Source organism: Hibiscus syriacus, unplaced genomic scaffold (genome assembly GCF_006381635.1).
Source record: "Hibiscus syriacus cultivar Baekdansim isolate YM2019G1 unplaced genomic scaffold, ASM638163v2 tig00111650_pilon, whole genome shotgun sequence".
Taxonomy (NCBI): Eukaryota; Viridiplantae; Streptophyta; class Magnoliopsida; order Malvales; family Malvaceae; genus Hibiscus; species Hibiscus syriacus.
Window position 1 is genome coordinate 1,190,548 of NW_024063146.1, and position 6,876 is coordinate 1,197,423.

At 36.1% G+C, this 6,876-nt stretch overlaps 1 pseudogene; it reads left to right on the forward strand.

Annotated features, from left to right (window-relative positions):
• The first annotated feature begins 398 nt into the window (after nt 1–398).
• Nucleotides 399–6,511, forward strand: LOC120166967 (annotated as a pseudogene).
• The last annotated feature ends 365 nt before the right edge of the window (nt 6,512–6,876 follow it).

Genomic DNA, 6,876 nt, shown 5'->3' on the forward strand with positions numbered 1-6,876 from the left:
ATTATTTACACTCGTGTATATATATATACGCGCGCGACTCAAATACTAACATATCATCGAATATTTAAATTTTTTACTCATTTTCTATTTTCAAATTTATTACAAATTATTGCTTCAGCTCTTGCAGTGAAATGTGAGAATTAAACTAGCTTAAGAAAAAACCAGCCGTTAATTATTCTTTTTTAAAATTTCAAATTAGCTGACGTGGTCGCTGACTGTCAATTCTTATTTGTTTAAAATTTGAATTTCGAATTTCTTTCCATATTGTTTTCTCATTAATTGGCGGCGTAAATTCCCTAATACGACACCGTTTTTATATTTTTCAATGTACTAAAATCATTTTCTTGGCGATTTCTGCTCCCTACATAACAAAACCCCACTCAGGGAGTGACTCACCACTTGGATTCTCTCTCGCTGTCTGTCTTTACACCGAAGAAACAAAAAAGTGAAGAATCCGATCAACAAAAATATCTACCGGCGTACGGAAAGTCCAGTGCTTCGGTGTCGTGATCGGGTTTTAGAAGATGACGAGTCCGATCACGCCAGGTAGCACTAGGGCGTTGTCTATAACGCCGGGGTCTAGGGTTGTGAAGTCTCCTCTTAGTGACGAAACGATCTGGAAACGCCTCAAGGAAGCTGGATTCGATGAGGAGTCGATCAAGAAGAGGGATAAAGCGGCTCTTATTGCTTATATTGCAAAGCTTGAAGCTGAGGTTTGCTTCAAATCTGTACACTGCTTTTTTTTTCCTCAATTTTTTTCACGGTTATTCTTTTCCGTACATTTTTAAAGGTTTTGTTTGATCATTGGAACCTTGAGTAAAAGAGAGAGTATTAGTATATTGACAATTTAAATTGCGAATTGCGTTGGTCTCAATGAAAGATAAATTCTTCTTTCTTTTTATGGCGTTCAAGTTGATGTTTTAAATTTAAAACCAGAAAGAAAATAAATTATATCGGTATTTATTAAAAAAATTGGTTATAGAAGTGGTCTGCAACAGATTTCAACATAAAACAGTATGTTTTTGGTTTTTGGATGCTGCTAGCTTGTCGTATATAGAAATATTTTTAATATTTGTGACAAGCTGTTTAAACTAATTGATGTAATTAGATATATTAGGGTTTAGAATGTAATTATGATGCCATATATTAGAGTTTTCTGTACAATATTCTTGATTAGATATTTTTTGAATTGGTAATAACCTTCTATATTAATAGGTCATTCTTGTATAAACTAAAACAACTCAATCCATGATATCAACAATGTAAACTTTGGGTCTTTCCACATGTAGGCTATTTTAGTAGAACCACTATTCCTTTGTGTCCTTGTGTTCTTATCTTATCTTCTCTTATTCTTCCCTCAAGTATCTTTTCAATGCTAAGCTATCAACTCAAATTTTGGTTCTTGAATATGACTTTTGGTTAAAAGTTCTGTACTTCACTTAAATGGCGTTAAGTTTGCCTAATTTGGGTATCCTTGTAGGAGCTTTGATGGAACAAACTTGATTTTACCCATCTATTTCCACTGTTTGATTGAGGTGTTGTTTTGCCTTGTGATACCCATTAGTGTATGTTGATGTTGTGGGCATGCAATACATCTGAGTTATTAATTTTGTGGGTTTATAAGAGCTTTAAGAAGCATTTATTTTTTGCTTTTTTTTGTGGTTTCTGTGATTTGTTTCATTGTTTTTAGATAGTATTTCTTGTTTTCCGTGCCATCATTTTGGAATTGAATGTTACTTTAACTTTCAAGTTTTGCAGTTGTTAGTTCCATTGGATTTTGTATTATTAAGCTGTGATCTCTACCAAACTTTATGCCTGGATGAGACTTACATGAATGCTTATATAAAGGGAAAGAGTGAGGAATAATTGAACTATAGATTTAGCATAAGATGATCTATGCATTATCATGTTTCTTATAAGTTCATATTGTAATTATTCATTCATTTTGTGATTTCCCACAAAGCTTATTTGCATTTAATCTTAATATTATTTATTCTGGTATTTAGCTCTTTGAGCACCAACACCACATGGGCCTTCTTATATTGGAAAGAAAGGAGGTTGCTTCCAAGTATGAACAAATTGAAGCCTCTGCTGAAGCAAGTGAGATAATGCATAAGCGGGATAAAGCTGCACATATATCTGTTCTTGCAGAAGCAAAAAAGCGAGAGGATGGTTTAAAGAAAGCTTTAGGAGTTGAGAAAGAGTGCATGGAAAGCGTATGGTTATCATTTAAAACTCTCTTTAATTGAACTTGTTTTTCTTGTTCACTTGTCTTTTCATCGATATGCTTCTTAGGACTTTATGGTGTGGTTTTGCAGATTGAGAAGGCTTTGCATGAGATGCGTGTAGAATCTGCTGAAACTAAGGTTGCAGCTGAAAGTAGATTAGCTGAAGCACGTATCATGATAGAGGATGCTCAGAAGAAGCTTGAAGAGGCTGAGACAAAGTTTCGTGCTGCCAAGTCCTTACAAACAGAGACTAGCATCTTTCAACGCACTGCTGAGAGAAAGCTTCAAGAAGTTGAAGCACATGAAGAAGACCTTAGTAGACGCATTGTACAGTTCAAAAATGAGTATGTCATATACATTGCATTTCCTTCTTTATGTTGTCTGTAATATATATGCATATATTCTCTTTGTTCTTACGTAACAGTTTGAAGTTTTTGGACGTGCTATTGTTTCTTTAAAGGAAACATGTGTCTTAATCCTATATATCTCTTTTGTATTCATGTGGCGTAGAATTCAGATTTCTGGTTTGCAATATGTTTAGGTCTTGCTTTGGAAAGTTTTTTTATAAATAAAAACTGTAACATAATGGTGTATTAATCTGTTTAAAATGTTTTTATAGATAGACGTGATTGAGCTGTCTAGTTGGAAGTGAACCAGTAAAAACTATCTTGATTAGAAATGGTATTGTATTGATGCTGGATACAGATGCTTGCTTGGCTGCATTTATGCAGTTCTGTTAATTATTTTGTTTCACGTTTTAGTTGTGACACAAAAGAGGAAATTATTCGTGAACGTCAGTTGCTTAGTGAGAGGCAGAAGATCGTGCAGCAAGAACATGAAAGACTACTGCATGAACAAGCTACTTTGAACCACAGAGAGGAGTATATTTGTAGTAGAACTCGAGAACTAAGTCAACTTGAGAAGGAGTTGAAGGTTTCAAGAGTGGATATTGAGAAGGAACGCAAATCTTTGAAGGATGAAAAATCCAAACTTGAGTTAACTTCAGCTTCTCTGTCAAAAAGAGAGGAGGTTTGCATATTCCATTTGACCAAAACACTTCTGATTTTGATGCAGCTTCACTTTGTTCTGTTACTTCTGCATTACAGAAAATCATATTAATTCAATTTGTCTTTTCTATTTGCAGACTGTTACAGAACATGAAGCTTTGCTTATCAATAAAGAGCAACAGCTGCTTGTTTCTCGAAAGAAACTTGCAAACAAGGAGTCTGTGAGTTACTTTGTAGTACATGTTTCATGATTTCAATTTGTTTCTCTTTCTTTTATGGAAAACTTATTCTTTTTAATGGATGATGTAGGATGAAATTCGCAAGGTCGTTTCCAATCATGAAACTTCTTTGAGAGCCAAAAAATCTCAGTTTGAGGCTGAGCTGGAGATCAAGCGTAAAATGGCAGAAGATGAGACCGAAATGAAGAGGCGGGCTTGTGAGTTGAAGGAGATGGATATCAAACAGAGTGAGGACCTAATTTGTGAAAGAGAGCATGATTTTGATGTTCGATCAAGGATTTTAGCAGAGAAGGAGAGGGATGTGTTTGAGAAGTCAAATCTCATAGATGAGAGAGAAAAGATTACGAGTGCTTTTGAAAAGGAACTTGAGTTGAAGAAAGTTTTTCTAGAAAAAGAAAGGGAGGAGATAAGTGAAATGAAACTTGAGCTTCAGAAGTCATTATCATCATTAGAAGATAAAAGAAACAAAGTTGATTGTGCAAAGGAGAAACTACAAGCCATGAGAAGTGAGACACATGAATTATCTAATTTAGAATTAAAACTAAAGGAAGAACTTGATTTGATTAGGGATCAAAAATTGGAGCTCATGGCTAATGCAGACAGATTGCAAGTAGAGAAGGCAAAATTTGAAACTGAGTGGGAATTGATTGATGAAAAAAGAGAAGAGTTGCGGAAGGAAGCCGTGTGTGTTCAAGAGGAGAGAGAAGCTATTTTGAAGTTCCTCAAGGATGAGCGTGATAGCTTGAGAAGAGAGAGTGATGCGATGCGAGAGAAGCATAAAAAGGATGTTGAATCATTGAATCGTGAGAGAGAAGATTTTATGCAAAAGATGTTGACTGAGCATTCTGATTGGTTCAACAAGATTCAACAAGAGCGTGCTGAATTGTTGCTGGGAATTGAAACCCAGAAGAGGGAGCTGGAGAACTGTACCGATAAAAGGCGTGAAGAAATGGACAGTTCTTTGAAGGAAAGAGAGGAAGATTTTGAGCAAGAAAAGAAAATTCAGTTTCAACTTATTAATGCTCTGAAGGAAAGAGCGGGGAAGGAGTTAGAACAAGCTACCTTAGAAATGAAAAGGCTCGATGCTGAAAGAATGGAGATCAAATTGGATTGTGATCGTAGGGAAAGGGAGTGGGCAGAGTTGAACAAATCTATTGAGGAGCTTAAGGTGCAAAGGCACAAATTGAAGCAACAGAGGGAACTATTGCATGCTGATAGAAACGAAATACATGCTGAGATTGAAGAGTTAAAAAGGTTGGGGGACTTGAAAGCTGCTGTAGATAATATGATGGTGGCTCAAATGCAATGTTCCATTGTAAGCATAGCAGGCAGAAAGCATCTGAAAGAAAGACTCTGAAACAGCAAACTGTCTTGCAAAATCCTGGTTCTGTTTCAGTTAAAAATAGGGTTGTTGCTGACAATGGTAATGGATTCAACTCGCCATTGTCAAACTCAAAACCAAGTAGGGCTTCTCCTAGCACTGGTCGTTCCTCTTGGATTAAGCGCTGCAGCGAGTTGATATTCAGACATACCCCTGACAAGGCCCAAATGAAGCCTGATGAAAGATCTTTGACATATGATCATGAAGATGCGTGTTTGACGTCAGCTGGAAGGTTGGTTTCAAGCAACGGCTGTGATGGGCCAAGATACAATCAGTATGGAAGAAAGCCCTCAGGATTTGATGGGGAACCAAAAGTCATAGTGGAAGTGCCCTCTGAAGGTGAGGTGGTCAAAGGAGTTTCTGAACATCGGAGTCAAGCTGGAAAGAAAAGAAGAGTTGACAGCCTACCTTCATATGCCACTAAAAAAAGGAGGCAAACAAAAGATGCATCTGTAGTTGAAGAAGAGGGTTGTACTCACAGGTATCCACTTCTGTCCTTATATTGATTTATTTTATCATATTATTAAACGTATACTGTTATTCTGATTACTTTTTGATTCACAGCTCTGAGGTTTATTGACAATGACGTGTAATTTTTCAGTGAAAATTCAACTGAACCAAATTCAACTCCAGATCTGCATGCATTATCATATGATCAGAGCCAAGGTGGGGCTGGTGAGACTAATGTGCTGGTTGATGATAAAATAACTAAGATTTTGGAAGAGACCTGTGAAGAAAAGATTGTAGATGAGTCTTCCAATCTAGGAAATACAGAGCATTTGCAGGATATTGTAGCAGAATCAGTGCAGGGTATTCCTCATGCAAGGGCTTCAGGAGGGAATAGTGAATCTGGGGAAGCATATTTGGGGAATGTTTCTCAAGTTACCATGCCCTGTCAGGTAAAGGTTGGTTCTAGCATCTGCAAATTCCTTTTTCTTGCATGCTGATGACAGTACAGCATTTTACTAGGCTCTTATTTGCAGTGGATCTTTTTTTGTGGGGCTTTTCTCCTTATTGTCTCTGGTTCTTTTACAGTAGCATTCCCCGATTATGAGCGAGTTAGTAATTTTTTCGTAGTGGTAATACAAGTTGATCAGGTATTGTTTTGAGTCTTTATATTTTGTATCATTAAGGTTCATGTAATTTATTTGGTTCTGTAGCCGATGGAAGACACGCTAGAAAGAGGTGAAGAAAAGCTTGAAGACAATGTTGATCCCAAACCGGATGAGAATGAAAAAATTGGAATGAGGACAAGGTCAAAGCAGAAGTTGTAGAGATATATCTAGTTTCTTTTTATCTTAATCATTTTGCAAAAAGGTACTCTTTTTTCCTGTCCCTGCCAAATTATGATTCCCAACAGGATCAATCTTGAGTGAAGCAGCCTTTTAATTACTCTTTTTTGGTGTATTGCAGAATACCAGATGTTTCAACACGCCTTGCAGAAACTAAACATGTTAAAGGTGTTTACTAACTCTGATCTTGTTCGAAACACATGTAAATGCTTTTCCAGCGCCCCCCCCCCCTTTATCATTTTGGTGTGGATTTGCTTAGCAGTGTTGGTTTATGATATTCCTAATTTCCATAGGGTGGAGTGATAGGTTTTATAGTTGTGTTTTTGTGTTGGTTTATGATATTCCTAATTTCCATAGGGTGGTGGTGTGGTAGGTTTTGTAGTTGTGTTTTTGTGTTGGTTTATTATGGTGACAAAATAGGATTAGTTTTTATGGTCTTTCCCATCTATTAAACTTAATTAACTTTTTATACGTTAGTGCATTTTATTTTGAGTAAAAAGATTTAATCTGAGCTCGTTGAGTAGTCTCAGTGGTTGAAGGGATTGTGTGTATTGTCAAAGGTTAAAAAAATTATAAATAGATACTATATTGTAATCATTTCATACTATTTAAAATAAAAAGCCTTTAATCGTTAATTTATCCTTGAAGGAAAATTTGTCTTCAACCTTTCTTTTAATGGAAATGTTAAGACTAGATCACGTTGATGTGGCAGTTTGAGTGAGAACTTAA